Source organism: Dromaius novaehollandiae, chromosome 6 (assembly GCF_036370855.1).
Source record: "Dromaius novaehollandiae isolate bDroNov1 chromosome 6, bDroNov1.hap1, whole genome shotgun sequence".
Lineage (NCBI taxonomy): Eukaryota > Metazoa > Chordata > Aves > Casuariiformes > Dromaiidae > Dromaius > Dromaius novaehollandiae.
Genome location: NC_088103.1, coordinates 19873134 through 19887564, shown reverse-complemented (window position 1 = coordinate 19887564; position 14431 = coordinate 19873134). Strand labels below are relative to the sequence as shown.

Genomic DNA, 14431 nt, shown 5'->3' with positions numbered 1-14431 from the left:
TACCGCGACGTGCCGCAGCGAGGCTGTGGTTTCATGTTAGGGAAAGTTTGCTGGTTTTAAGGAGTTTCCGGGTGGCTCCTCTTCCCCCAAATAGTTATTCTCATTTTCAGATGATAGCCTGCTGCCCCTAAATTGTGCTAGTGTGACTGTTTTGGGAGTCCTAGAAATAGGATGAGAACACCAATCAGGCTTTAAAAAAGCTGAAGTTTTTTAGAAACCAAATCCATTCCAGAGGAAAACCCTGTAAGATGTTGCGCTGGCAGAGCTGGGGGCCAGCAAGAAGGCGCGGGAGTGGGCTGGGGTGGCGGTGGTGGTGGCGGTGGGAAGCTGCCCTGGGCGGTCCCTGAGCAGCAGTGGGGTGAAGCCGCGGGGCAGATGCTGGTGGGGCAGTGCCGGTGTCCTGAGAAGGAGCAAGTCTGAGCCCAGTTTGTGCAAGGGGTGGGCTCTCTGCAGTGTGGATTCACAGCAGTGTTAACGGGATAGTCGTTTTAAGAGGTGCTTTATAAAACAAAGTAGGAATTGTGGTCCCAGTTTAACAGATGGGAAGAAGTGACGTACAAAGAAGTGATGTAAAGCACTGGCTTCCTAGTTTACAGCAGTGCAGTTTAAGCTGATTTAAGCAGCCCCTGTCCCTACCCTCTACCATGGTGGCTGACTGCTCCTGCCCTTGTGCCCATTCACTGTGTTGTGTTGGCACAGCTGTTTAGGAGACAACATGCTGAGTGAAATTAGTTCCCTGATCCAGTTAACCGTGCAGCTGCACAAATGCAGAGCTGGAAGCAAGCATCCAGGAGAGAAAAGTGAGAGGTAACGTTTAAGCTGCCAAATAAGTGCTGCAGCCTGGTTTGCCAGCCTGTAGCAGTTGCACAGCCTTGAATGGAATCCAGCTCCTCGAGCAGACGGAGCAAAAGTTTATCCTTTGGAGGAACAAAGTTAGATAAATAATTAATTCCAACTTAATTAAAGACCTAGTCTGTATTAGCTGAGAAAGTCATGTTAACACATACTAACTCTGAATCAATTAACATGTTTTTCCTGGCTTGTATAAGCAGAACATAAAGCACTGGGGAAAACTTCTGGATGAGAATAAGCATGTTCTAGGGGAAAACCTTCACAGTTCAGTGAGGCCTTAAAAGCCAGTCATTCACCCAGGGTGCCTGTCAATATGTAACTTATCTAAAATTGCCATTTATTGTGGGACAAGAAAAACAGCAGAGTTCCTGTCTGAAGCAGATTGTTCGTTAGTCACACTGTACATATCAATGATGGGATAGTTGTTCTTAACAGAACAGAGGTGTCTTTATTCTTTGTGAATTACTGGTGAACAGTGGATATGACTGCAGAACAAATACTAAATGCAAATAACAAGTTACTTGTAACAACTTGAGGTTTTTTCTGTATTCTACATTTTTTATTGAAGTCTGAGTATGACTTTTGCATCATGCGAGTTATCAGGGTCTGCTTCAACAGTTGTCGGTCGTTGGGGGGGATTCTGGATTGGTCTCTCAAACTGCATACATCGTTTTTTCATAAGGCTTGTTTTTTCATGTTTCTTTTTGACAAAAATCATTTTGTATGAAAATTACTTGAAAATGAGTCAAAAGAGAGGGCAAAATGTGTTAGGATGTAGGTACTCATCTTGTTCTTTTCTTCAGTATTTGCTGAATTTTAGAGCCTAGTAACATAAGCCCGTAAGGACACCTTTTCTGAGTGCTGAAACAGCATATAACAAAATACATGCTGCCCGTAAACATTCCACTGTCTCCTTTTACAGTATTTCTTTATAATTAAAAAGCATTTCCTAGAAGTCACGGTGCTTTGCCAACCTAATCCGTAAACTTACTTTTTTTGCTACAGACAGCATGGTGTTTTTGTGGTATTTTGGCTTATCCATTTAAGCAGAGGTTGGGAATTTGTTTATTTTTTTAATGGCACTTCGCTCATAACAGTCAGCAAGTACCCTCTTTATAGAGAATGAGAGAGACCTCAGCATGACATTTAACTGGAAAAAATACTTACCGTTTGACTCTAAATTTTGATAGAAACCTCAACAGAATTCAGTTATCTGTTCCTCATCTCATTTTTACAGGCAAGAAAACTTTTAAAACTTAAAGGGCTGAAGTGCTTCTCCAAAGTTTGGGTGTGGCAGAACTGATCTGGGACCCAGGACACAGTCTTAAATGTGGCGCTCCAGATTTGTTCCTGGGACTTTTAAAGGCCCTTTATGCAAGACCTGCTCAGTGGGCTTGTTCAAATGGTACTGTGTTACTTAGGGAATGGGCGTATGATCTGTCCATATTTTTATTGCAGGAAAATGGATCTTCTTATGTGAGAGCATTGAGGAAACAGTCATCAGCTACTGAGAGGAAGAAAGGCCTGTGTGGGATATTCAGGTAGGAAGGTTTTTTATGGTCCATCAGGTGGTAAAATACTTGTGAGCCTTCAGTCTTTTCCAGACACTGCATCATGTTTTATGCTTTAGCAGCTGATCTGGTCACTATCAAAGTGTATCTGTTGTTTTGAGAAGTGGTCCTGTTTGGTCAATTGATTGCAGCAACGATACACTGCGAGCAAAGCCCTCAGCATAAACGTTCCTCGGGCTATCCCTGGTGTAACTATTGATCCTAATATAGAGTACAAACAAATTACTCTTTGCATGAGCCAGTCAAGCTATAAAACAGAGCAATAATATGTTTTACTTGCTTCCGATAAATGTGTGTTTATAACAAGCTAGTAATCCCTGAGCACAAATGAGCAGTAGTTTCAATAATGATGTGTTCAATATCTCATGTCCAATTGTACAGAATGAAAAAACAGATAGTGGACACCCCAAGATTCCCCTCTTCCCCTCCTTCCTCCCTCCCCCACAAACATTTTTTGCATACCTGCCTTTTTTTTTTTTTAATAAGCAATATGTAGTGTCATCTTTGCCTTATTTTCAGTGCATTGTGGAGCTTCTCAGCTGTTTGGTGTGCATCTTAATTTTCTTGTGGACCAGCTGGCCTTCCATTCACTATTACATAGGTCCTCTCCACTTTTAATCACATCCGCATGGCATTTCCTTATACTGGGAAATATCATTAAAGAAACTTTAATGTATTTACAGTTGTTTTGAGTGCAGTTTAGCAGCTGAAAGTAGGGGCGAGGAGTCAGTACTCTTGTGACCATCACCACCAAGGGTGCATGGATGGTAACAATCCATTTCCAAAGGGATAAAATTAATGATCATTAGAGCATATGTGTTTGGGTTTTTTTGTGTGTGCATTTCTTTTGTTTTTGTTCTTTTTTTATCTGCTATATGGTGCTGTCATAATCCTCCTCCCCCTCCTCCATATTTTCAGTGCTACACTTTGATGAGCTACAGACAGTTGACCCAAAGGCATTTCTTGATGAACATTTCTGTCTGCTATCAGCCTTGAAAAACTCAACCTTTCAAGAGCTGTATGGGAGAAAAATGTGTAAGACTAATATTTATAGGCTGGAAGAGAGAGGAGAGGAAAGAATAAAGTGTAAAACTTGCTTCCAGCAGAAATGCCATCCCTCTTTTACCTCTGATAATTAGAAGCATTTCTGACATGGCTACTAAAGCAAGTTAGCGGAGTGTGCCTGCCATTTGCTGTGCTTTTGTACTGCAGAGCTATTTTCCTTTTTGTGTGGTGTTGCTTTGTTTTGCTTTGTTTTAAGCTGAAACACAAATTTCAATGGATATCCAACTATTGCAGCATGATTCATCCCTACTCCTACATTTTAAATGATTACTTGCAAGTATGCATTATTATTATTTGTAACACATGATTATTTGTAAAAAATGCATGCTCTTATTCAAGCTCATATTTTAAGTAATTTTTGGTAACACTAAAGCTCGTATGCATAAATTCTTTCATTAATAGTTCTAACTAAAATCAGACTGGAAGTTTAGATGGTTTTACCTGTGCCATGTTTTTTACTGGGAAAAGATCTTGGCTATATTGAGAAACACAGTAGTACTGGTCATAACTGTAGTAGCAGCTTTAGAGAACATTTCAAATGTTTTTTGTGGTGCCTTAAAAAATATATGACATGCTCACTGAATATAGGTCTAAGACTCTGGTCTTTTCTTATAAAAAGAGCATGTGCAGTCATAGAAATGCAGCCAAATCATTTTTAAAAAACAACCCTGTTTTAAAATTGGGCACTTGAAAGTCCGCTGAAGGTTTCCCTCGACTCGGATTGTGGTTTAAAAGGGAAAAAACATCCCTTTTCTATTCCATCAAGAAACTCGGGGAAAAGAAGTTGCTTGCTGTGCCTTCGGGTCACATGGCCTCGCTGCTGTAGAGCTGGAATGTTTGCCGTGGTATTTCCGGAGGCTTCGTAAACACGCAGAAAGAACGGGCATTTTAGGAGGACTGTTTTATTATTACTATTTTCCTTTTTTTGGCAGCAAAAATACATTATACTTTAGGTGGGGGTTTTGTTTGTTTGTTTGGAATTCACATTTTTTTAATCTAATAAATCCAAAGAATTTTAATGATTCACCTATTTTTTAAAGAGAAAGTTAAAAAAAAAAAAGTGGCCCTATTTTTATTGCTGCATTTTTGTAAAAATGTTTCTTACCGAATGTAATTCGTGGCAACCTAAATATTAAACCTAACTCCGCTATTTAGATGGTCTTAATGGTTCACTTTTGGCATGTGTCACTGTAAGTGGCATTCTGTAATCTGACTTGATAGCTGTCATCTTGCAAACTAGAGTAATGCAAACAAAAGATGATCACTCAAACAAGGTTACAGTGAAGAGCCATTTCCTAAGCCCTGCTGCTGCGGTGGAGAATCCCCAAGTCAAATTAGAGAAGCACTGAATTACTTCTGGCTCCTGGGATACAAGAGTTAAGATTATGCAGACCTGTTCTTTCTAATTGTAGGAATAGCACATGTTCCTTTTGAGACTTTGCAAACACCAACTCAGACTGGGATGGACTGCGAGAAGCTCTGTATTAGTCAGTAGTGTCACAGATATGTCACCTCGTAGTGGCAGAGCGGGGTGAAGTAGACCCTGCAGTCCCTCTTACTCCTCTGGGCTGGAAGAGATGCATCTTCCTCCTCCTCCTTCCCCTCCTGCTCCCCCTCCTCCCTCCTCCTTACAATTGCACTGAGCTCCTTGTTGAACGAGGACAGAGAACTGATCCATTTTAAAAATAACCCTGCAAAAACGGGAGGGAGGGGGGAGGATGAATGGAGTATTTTTAGCTTAACCAGTTCAGTTCAGTATGTAGCACTGCAAAGCTGTCCTAACATAACTGGGGAGGAGGGGGAGATGGCAGTGCAAAGGGAGTTGATAACAAGTGGCCAGAGGCAGGAACTGCTTATTCCAGCTTTACTACTGAGAGAAACGACCATAGAAACATTGTGGTATGCAGCACGAGGCTGTACTATGCATAAATGACTGAAATAGTGGAAATTTTATAAACATATCAATATGGATTTGTTGCTGCTTAGTAATTGCATCAGAAGTTAGAAAAGGGGGCAGAGATTGCTGCAGAGTTTTGCTTTAAAGCACAAAACATAAGTGTTTCCAAATTCAGGTGCTGAATTCCCATGCTAGCAGAAGCCTCTGGGTAGAGCTGGAATTGAACAAGAGCTTGGCTTTGAGTATTAACAACAGGACTGACTTCCTTCTTCCTTTTTCCTCTTCCCTTCCAAACTTTTTGCAGCTCATCTTTGGTGTGACATTAATTATTTAATGATACTGTCCAGGTGCAGAAATGTAGCATTAATTACTTTATTAAAATAAGAGTCCTGTTTGAATAAACGTGTAATACCTGGCTGCCACGTGTGCCATACCGTCTGCCTCCTGCTGCTTATCCTTGCACATCTGTGTGGGCAGGTGAGAAAGCAACACAGAAAAATGTAGGACAAGGACTTTGCAAAAGGCAAAGGAAGAGAAGCAAAATTATGAATTGAGTAGCTGGTAAGGTCTTAGGGTAGGAAGAAGAACTGGGCAAAGAGACAGCAGGAAAAAAAGGCTGGAGTTTGAGGAAGGGAAATTGCCATGCCAGAAACAGCTGTGTTGAGAAAAATAGGTGAAAGAAAATATGGGCATCTTCCCATCTAAAGGAATATAGGAAGAACTGGTTGATGATGTGATAACTTTGGAAGTGCTGTCATGCTGTCAGGGTAGGCAGATAGGGTACATGCAATTGCTGCCTTGGCTGTGGTGTTTGAGTCTCTTCTCTTTGCTTTTCTGCTGTCTATAAAGTTGGGTTGAGGCATGCTTTGAGTCTAAAAGCAGTGAATTAAACCATTAAATGTTTCCACTGTTTTCAGAGCGTGGTATGCACCTTGTCAGGTCAGTATTTGGAAGGTGGGGGTGGGAGGGAAGGACTGGAGAATGGAGAAGCCAGTTTTTCCTTCTGCTTACCTGAGTGGATATTGGTAGAAAAAAATCTCAGATCCTGCGACATAAAAATCATGCTATGATAGTTGGTCATGTCTGCTGGATTGGTATAGTCTGGGATGCTAGTACCCACTGAGCTATATTTAGAGAAGTGAGAGGAACTGGTATGGAGATAGAAGTAGTCCTGAAGTTATATTGGACTGCTGGGGGGGACTACTCTTTCAGTGATCAGTTTAAATATAAATGCCCTAGATTGTATAAGTTGTCTTTTTTAAAAGTAAAACTTGATTCAAAGGCAAAATGTGTTTTAAGTTAAACATTATCTGCTTCTACATGTTTTTTCCAAGTGAACAGACACAACTGTGGAGAAATACCCAAGAAATATATAGTATAATTGAGTAAAACGTTGTTAACTTTTTTCTTTCTTACTTATCTTCAGTCCTGTGCTGCTTGGTAAAATGCTGTAACACCTCAGTAAATTTCAGGTGAAAAAGGAAAACAAATCCAGCTCTTTAGGTAATGGAAACAGTGTGTGAGAGCTTCATTTTTTGGAAACATTCCAATGTTTTATCTTGTTCCTTAGTATGTCTTAATGTTTTATAAGCTCTGTGCCTTTATGAGAATGTGTAAAGAGTTCTTAAAGTTAATTTTGTAATGGTAAGGCGTATACCTGAATAATACTTTTCATGTCATTTGGCTTTGCTCCTTGCCACCTAAGTTCTCCCACGTCTTTATAAGGAAATTTTGTGTAGGCAGGCCAAAGGAAACCACAGTTGAAACTTCTTCTCAAAAGCTCCACGTTCTTAATCGCCTTTGACATTGGTTGAGAAAGACGTAGCTTCAGCATAGTGAAAAGCAACCAAAATAAATCATATTTTTAATAAAGGATTCTCTATCTTGATGAATTTATACTGACAGGACAGTATTGGTTAAAAATAAAAGGACCCTCTGCAGACACACTGCAATTTATCCTAGTTTTATGTTGTCTAAACAGAAGACGAGGAGACAGAAAGAAATACCCAGTGTACAAATATATTGTGTAGACGAGCCTTTTAGTCTGAGGTACTTCTTTCAGCACAGGACTTCTTCTGACATTTTTAATGATTTGCTTTAAACCATTAAGCCATCTCCTTCTGAAAGGCAACAACATAGAAGCAGTATTCAAATATTCTGCTCATCATCATGCGACTCCACAGGAGATTGCTGTATCCTGTACCAAAAATATTTTGTGTTGATATGGAGAAGATTTTCATGGCCTTATAAAGGATGTTAGCTTGCACTTCTCTGTGTAAAGAAGTATTTCCAAAAGAAATAATATGCTGATTGAGTACTTATTTTTTTTGTTCAATATAAAAAAGATCTTTATAGATAAGTGGCAATGATTTCACTTCTTCCACCATCCCTTTCCCTCTTAATCTTACTTAGCTCCTCAGAGTGATCTTCCAGCTATCAGAATGTATTCTTTTAGGGTGTTTTAGATCAGCTGCTTTAGAAGCGAGGAATTTGTATCTTTTTACTAAAAAACATATGTAATGAAGGGAGGATAATTGGTTAATATGATTTGTATAGCTTATGCATATATATATTACATAGATATATGTGTGTGTTTATCTTTTTGTGTAAGTTGAGGTCTAGATTCTGAACTTAGTCTGTTAACAGTTGAAGATTGTGTGTGTATATGTTTATAGTAAATATGACTGAGGATTTTTAAATACAGTTAAATCAATCTTCAATTGGAAAACTCTTGAGAATTCTTAAACGCGTTTCATATTGAAAAGTATTTAGAAAGATTAACTAGAGAAATTAATTAAAGTTTAAAAATTCAAGGTACAACTGTTTTTTTTTTCCCACACATTTTACTAGGTCATGTTATTTCTGATGGTATAGCTTTCTTTGGAGGCCTTCAAATGGGAAGAAAGAAAGAAAAATTTTTCCTCTTCAAGACAAAAGCACAATGCAAGCATAATCCTTTTTGTCTATAGCTAAGTCCATCGCTTAGCCTAGTTTGTTAACGTTATTTGATTTGTTAATGTTTTTAGAAGTTTATGAAAGGAGAGGGAAAAGGGAGAAAAAAAATCCCTTTAAGCACCTATCAGTGACTGAAATGCTGCCTTAAATCATAAAGATGTGTGACTGAAATCTATATATCCAAATGTGTAAGGTATTACACGGAATGTGAGCAGGTGTATGGCCCAAACTGATTATCAGGTCATAGTATTTAAACTAGCTGTACTGTCTTCAGAGTGTGTAGTTTGCACTGCGGATCAAAGGCTTTCCAAAGAAAAGATTTTGAAGTAACAAATCACGGAAAACCTCCATGTGCACAACGTAATGTAAAATCTCACAAGTAAAAATAAACCTAGTTCAGCTTTAAAATGTGAATAGGTAAAAGAGCATGTCTACAACATCTCATGTGGTGATTTCTCTCACCTGCTTGTACCTGTCCTGTACAGCGGAAAGTGTAAACAACTAAAGACTAAAGCTGCTGCTTTACAAATAGGGTTAGAGGAAAAAAGAAAACAGGCATGAACAGCAGCAAAGATGCCAAGTGTTTGCCACAGTGACAGTCTGGTGGCAGTGAGTTCAACAATATAATTACGTGTTGAATAAAAAGGTATATCTTTCTGTTGCCTTTTCATGTGGCACTTCTTTAATTTAATGGAATTTCCTCTCATTCTTTTGCTGTCTTACTGGGTGGGCAGAAGGTGAATAACTTCTTTAGGCTGTTTTCAGTTCAATATAGCTTTGCAATGACCATTTTATTATTATCTTTTTAAATGTAAACAGACCTGATCTCTTCATCCTTTCTTCTTATGTTTTTTTCCTTGATCATTTCATTGCTCCCCTTTGATTTGCATCTCACTTTTCTCAGGACTCAATAGCTTTGCCTTACAAGCTAGTGCTGACCACTTTCTGGATGATCACTGCCCCTAATATAAATTACGATATGAAAGGAACTCTTTTTGTTTTCTCAGGCCCTAGTCTGATAAGAGGTATTTCCTTCTCCGTGCTCATTTCTCTTTAGGACTCCACTTAAACTACAACCAAGGCCACCGGTAAGGGGATTCTCCTGTGTTTGGTGGGGCTGATACCTGTCTGGTGGCAGTCAGTTACAGTCTATTGAACATCTGCCGTGTGGTATGTCTTTCAGTCAGTATTGCCCTGGACCTGATATGAGCTGATGACTTGGAGGTGATACACTCCTTATTCCCATTATCAGTTCCCAGAGTCATACAGTACTTTGTCCTCCCCTTCCCTCACACCTTTGGCTTAGTATTTGGTACTTTTTTCCTCATACTGCCTTTGAAACTCCCACCTGGAGATCCCCCTTCCCTCCATCTGCTCTCAACTCTCATAGGCCTCAAACTTTTGCCCTGTCAGTTTGCCTTCAGAGCATTTTAGAGTTCATATCAAGGGAAAGAAATACTCCCTGCAGTAGGAGGGTGTACCCCAAGAGAGGGTGTACCTCCGTGGTGTTTCGAGGGCAGATGCGAGCTTGCTCTGTCTGTCTTTGGCTGGTGGCGTTCTGTATGGAGCCAAACCAGCAGCCCCATGGCCTTCGTTAGCGTGGTGCAGGGCCCGAGCTAATAAGCTGTCTCTCGGCAGGGTGTATTAGATCAAGCTTGCTGCTGTGCTAATTGTGCTTACACAGCTTCCAGTTTGGAGCTGGCTCGTTTGCAGTTGGCTTGGATGGTGGCCAAGAAGGCTCTCCTGTGCCTGCAATATGGCATGTAGACATGCACATATCCCGCACTTGAAAGCGTCTGTCAATAGCAGGAAATTATATTTGGAGGGAGTGGAAAATCTTTGGCCCGGCAAATGAATAAACAAGGACAGTATTAATGAATGAGGAAGTAGGTAACAGTTTTAATAAAGAAAAGGATTAATTATTCCAAATACAGATTCACTAGCACAAGTTTTTGGTCCCTATCTTTGGGCCTCTCTTGTTCCTCATTTACCACTGGTTTTGGTTGCTTATTTTGTTTTGTTTAATATTTCGTGGGGAACCTCCCCCCCCCCCCCCCCCCCCCCCAGTTTAAGGAACTTCATTGTAGGAGAAGCGAGTAGCCTGGTATTCTAGCTGCGAAACAGAAATTAACCTAAACGCAAGGTTAGAAGTGGGCAAAATTCCCGAGGGGAGAAGTTTGCTTTTGCTATTAGCCCATTCTTTGTTTTTGTCTACCTTTCCCCTACTTCGTCTGTTAGCAAATTAGACAGTACATTGTTTATAATGTATCAAGGATCTGTGTCTCTTAGTATTAAAGTGCTGTAGTTACAAAAATCTAAATATATAAAATACACGCTAGTAACAGGAATTATATATATAAAAGGAGAAAAAAATAAAAACAGAACTGTAAAAAGCCAAAGTTTGTTTACTTAGGTTTGGAAAACTAGAGCTCAGCATGGCTTGAAAGCCACATCCTCAGCTGGCATAGATTGGTTTAGTTCTCCTGATTTCATCAGTTACCAGCAGCTGTGGTGTTTACTTCAAATATTAAGAAATTTTCTGTCTGTGGAGTGTTGGAGGGTAGCTAGCAGTACAGTCAAGGACTAGGAGCAAATGAGTGCATATATACGCAAATTGTGAAACATTAGAGAAAACCAGACTGGTTGTCTCTTACTGTGAAATAATAAAATGGTTCATCAGCACATCACTACAAACTCTCTTAATATTTGAGCTGATTTTTCTCAGATTATTTTCTTGGTCCAAAGTTTTCCAGTGTTTCACAAACACTGGTGCACCACTGCATTAACACACTTGACAGTTTTGACGCTATGTCTCCATTTGAGCAAAACCCTTAAAAAGATGGTATCAACATTTTTTAGTTCTAAAATTGCTGTTGTTAAAACAACTGGGGGAATGTATCTGTGCAAAGACACAGTTGGATAACAATTTAGCTGCTTGAATTAATTTGAAATTTCAGCAGTGTTGAGTAGTATTTTTAGTGGCACTATAATCCTGTCCATTACATGGTAAGTCTGCAGACCATAGCGCCTCTGGAAGAAGAGCCCTGCAGTATTTAAATGACACACTAACACCATGGTATTATATTCAGGTCATTGGGGGGCATTGTGCAGGATTGAAGTTATCTGGCAGAATGTCAAGGGTGAATCATATAATCTGTGTTTCTTTGCTTCTCCAAATATGTAGATTAGAGGTTAAAAAAAAAATTACACCTAACTCACCAGTGCTCTTCCTCTGTCTCAGCCCATCATACCATCTGTATGCTGCTTGTACTGCTAAGAAATGTGGAGAGAGTAACAGAAGGAAAAGAGATGAATAAATTTAGATGGCTTAACTAGTTGATGGTGTAGCTGGAAAAAACACAGATTTTGAAGGACTTCCACTTCAGTTCCAGTTTTCACAGTCTCTATGAAAAGACTTGCCTCAGTTGGGGGAAGACCTGACAAAGTGTAATTCTCATTTTATTGAGAGCTTTTCTGTATGAATTAAAGCACTCGATAGATAAGCATACAACTGAGCATTTCACTTTCACAGCAGGTATCAGTTACTGTCCAAAATGATGAGAAATACTGAGATCTAAGATTAATGTTTTCTGGTGCAGATCCCTAATGTTAGTTTCCTGAAGAGGCAGGGCACTCTTCTGCGATTGAATGTACCAAGGCAGATGGACACCTATCTCCTGCTGCTTGTGCCTTAGAAGGCTTCTTCTGAGATGATGCATATGGCCTATCATAGCTATTCTGAACCTTCTTCTCAAATGTCCTTATCACTCAAGCAGCTCTGGTTGGATTTACAGAGAGATGTTAGGCTGTGAAAAGCATGCATTCTCAGCAGCTTATTGCTGTCTCTGGCTGGAGTTACTGTCCTTCAGTTCCGCAGGCTAAGTCGTTCACATGATTATTCCATACACCATTAAAGACAAAATGAGCTGGGTTAGTTTAAAAATGTGAATAGTAGCTTTGGATCATTTTTTTCCTGCAAGAAACTAGATGATCATAACAGAAGTTGCCTAGCTGGCTGGTAGGAAATAAATTTGAGCACAGGCAGTGACTCTTCCCTTGTCTTGCCTTTACTGAGTTTAACTACAACTTTTGAGATGATGTGAACATAAGAGAAAGTAATCAAAGTGTCAGTTAAGGCCAGCAAAGATGAAGTGAAATGCATTTGGGTCAGGGGATGATAAACTCTTCAAAAGGCAGAGCTACAATCCTGTGAGTAGGACATGTGAGTAGGCTCTGCCCTTCCTGTGCTTCAAATTGTTGGGGGGGTAGGGGAGAGCCCAAAACAACCATTTGCTTATTTGAACAGTTTGTTTTCCTTTAGCATAGAATATTGGCCAAGTTCCTGTATAGTGATTCCTGTTTTTTCTTGCAGTGTTTCATGTGAAATTCTTAGAAAAATCTCAGAGCAAGAAGTGTGTTCAGCTCCTGCATGCCAGTGTTCCAAGCAGTGTTGAGGGTACTGGAAATGACTTTCAGGTCCTCTTTCCAAAAATAGCCTCAACTTATTATTAGGAAATGTTGCAGGACTTATATTTGTGCAGGAGCACTGGATATGCGAATGGAGAAATTGCCTTACTTGGCAGAGTCCTTGCCATAGAAGGTTGTGAAGGCAGATAGCATCAGCAGGTTAAACACAAATACGGACATGAGGTCCATAAACAGATACCAAAAGAAGCAGGCAGGAGTGTTCCCTCTGACATCTGGCTGTGGATGCTGGGGAGTAAAACAGGAATAAACCACAGATAATGGCTGGGCTCATGTGCCCTCCCTCCCTATCTCCTGGTGTCATCATTGCAGACAGAATACTGACCTGGATGGACCACTGGATTAACCCAGCTTGGCATGTCTTATGTTCCAACTGCATGTTATATTCAGTCATACAACAATCCTTAAAATACTATTCATGCTATATTTTATGTTATATCAAGGACAGTAGAGACATAGGGCACTCTTCTGTTTACTACTTTTCTACATGACTAAAGCAGTAAGACTACATATTGTATGGGGATGTTGGGAAGTTAGTATTGGTCTTCATTCAAAAATGGGCTCAATTCATGCCAGTGTGAGAGGTGCTGAATAGCCCAAGTCCTATCTAAACTTTTCATGTTCATTTTTATGTGAGTTTTAAGTAGCTTGCTTCTGCAGAGCATGGAATTTCCACTAAAGCTTCATGGACTGCCATCTCGCACTTTTGCTGTTGCTTTAGGTACATTAGCTTGTGCTTTAAAATGTACAGCAAGAGGCCAGTTCTGCTCCACCATTTGTTTGATGTTTTTTCAAGGGAAAGTCAGTGGAGTTTCTTTAAAAACGTCCCTAGACAAAAAGCTCTCCAGAGAGTGGGTCTCTGCTGATCTATGCAGTTAGTAAATACTTCTATGAGCTGTCATTTTAAAGTAAAAATACAAAATGTTAAATACTGATTATGCATGTGTATACCAGCTCTCTAGAAGCATGTAGATAAATTAGATTCAAATGACATTGTTCCCTCTGATTTGGCACAACAAGTAATAGTTTTGTTCTTGAAAAAGTACATATAAGCACATATGGCTATGAGCTTGTGCTTTATGTAGTGAGCTTTATTCTACCTGTAGAGTTAAACGAAGTACTACTAGGAGTCTTCTGGGTCTCCTTTTCCTGCTTAAAGGATACATGCTTGTTGTTGTGGTGTGGCAGTGAGGAAATAGCATGGAGTTCAGGATGGAGAGATCATTGGTGTTTTAATCAAATGCCTGCTCTACACCAGGTATTTACTGTAGACTACCTACACTAGAAATGAAGAGTGGTCTGGCATTTAATGTTACTATGCCACTTATACTGCATTTTCAATGTATTTGCTGAGGCTGCAAAACTTTTTTTTTTTTTTGACACTAAGGTTAACATAATTCGGCATCTATCCGTCTTGACTAACATAATCTTGCTGATCTCACTGGTGCTACAGCTAAAGCATGTTTTTCTCACAGCTTATTGAAGGCAAACATTTGGAGTACAGGCTTCAGTAGCATTGGCCATGTGATCCACTGTGTCTTTTTGGATGCAATCACTTTGAACCTCTGGCTGTATTTCTGGTACAGAAACTTGTTGCATCAACTTC

The 14431-nt window shown here is 39.7% G+C and overlaps 1 protein-coding gene across 10 annotated transcripts in view; it reads left to right on the top strand.

Moving 5' to 3' along the window:
* The window catches only part of ZMIZ1 (zinc finger MIZ-type containing 1), a 354835-nt gene that overhangs the window by 111144 nt on the left and 229260 nt on the right, over nucleotides 1-14431 (top strand). For 9 of the 10 annotated variants that reach the window (XM_064513809.1, XM_064513810.1, XM_064513813.1 and 6 more), the window contains one exon: nucleotides 2311-2393. The exons of the other annotated variant lie outside the window; for it this stretch is intronic. The gene's annotated coding sequence lies outside the window, so the exon portion shown is untranslated. The remainder of the gene's footprint in view (nucleotides 1-2310; nucleotides 2394-14431) is intronic. 10 annotated transcript variants of the gene reach the window in all.